General features: G+C 41.3%; 1 non-coding gene across 1 annotated transcript; it reads right to left on the minus strand.

The window, feature by feature from the left end:
• Nucleotides 1-257: 257 nt before the first annotated feature.
• On the minus strand, nt 258-341 carry TRNAL-UAA (transfer RNA leucine (anticodon UAA)). The gene has a single exon. It is a non-coding gene; the product is annotated as a tRNA-Leu (tRNA).
• Nucleotides 342-1379: the final 1038 nt, after the last annotated feature.

The raw sequence follows: 1379 nt of genomic DNA on the forward strand, positions 1-1379 counted from the left end.
TATGTATCGTACTAACCTAACGACTCTAGGTGTCAGGCGCATTTAGTCTATTAATGCCTTAACTGCCGTTTAATACCTTATTTACTTTTTTACTTGTAAATACAACTTGTATTTAATTCATGCTTGAAAATGTTGCATCTTAAAAATAAAATAAATATTTTTGACTATTATACACTTGTGCTTTTTATTTTTATGTAGCCCTGTTGCGCTAACACATGTACAGACTATATACAAATAAAAAATATATAAAAAGATTATGTCTGGGGTGGGATTCGAACCCACGAGGACATACGTCCGTTGGATCTTAAGTCCAACGCCTTAAATCACTCGGCCACCCTGACACTTGAGGGGTTTATTCTCTTAAAGCCGTATTCTGTCTGAATTGAAAAAAAATGCTATGCCCTCTTTTCAACGTCTTTTGAAATTTTCTGACATGCGCACTGCGTTATTTCAGAACAAACATGTCCAGACTTGCCCGTATGAAAAAAAAACATGTTCGGGCATGTCCCAAATGCCTATAAACATGCCCGGACATGCCCCGTGTATGTATATGCCCCCTCCTATCTACGTCAACAGTACGCTCCAATCACAAAAAAAAAAAAGAATAAAAAATACACATCATAATAAAAAATTTAAATTGGCGCAGGGGGCGTCAACCACGTTTTTTTTGGCGCAGGGGGCGTCAACCTCAAAAAATAGGCGCAGGGGGCAGGGCCGGATACGGAAGGGGCGGGGCCGGATACGGAAGGGGCGGGACCGGATACGGAAGGGGCGGGTAATGTGGGCAGGGTTATGGCCAAAGGGGGCGGGGCTTAGGGCAAAAAGGGGCATGGCACCTGTCAAAAAAGTTTGACATAATGTATACCTCCCTACTACTGCCCTCCCCTCACACTTAAGGGACACAAAAGATATTATCTGTAAAATTGAGAACATTAATGTGACTTCAGACACTATCCTAGTGTCCCTTGATGTTGAGGTATACTAGTATACCCCATGAGGCAGGCATCACAGCAGTGTCATATTTCCTTCAAACAAGAGGTAACCAAATTTTCCAAACAATGAATTTGTACTAAAGCGGTTATCCTTTGCCCTTACAAAAAAACTATTTTGTTTAATAAGACTGTACCACCAGACCCAGGTTACAGCAATGGGCACGAAATGTGCCCCATCTTATGCCAACCTGTACCTGGGCTGGTGGGAAGCAGACAGTTTTCAATTAAGTTATGGAGAAGTTCACTAACCACATTGATATGTGGTATCGATGTATCGATATATCGATGACGTGTTCTTACTCTGGAATGGGACCCAGGAATTATTAAGAGTGTTCATTAAGACTCAATAATAATAAAAACAACCTGCGACTTACCTTGGAGATTGGA

This window comes from Ascaphus truei, chromosome 1, assembly GCF_040206685.1.
Source record: "Ascaphus truei isolate aAscTru1 chromosome 1, aAscTru1.hap1, whole genome shotgun sequence".
Classification (NCBI taxonomy): domain Eukaryota; kingdom Metazoa; phylum Chordata; class Amphibia; order Anura; family Ascaphidae; genus Ascaphus; species Ascaphus truei.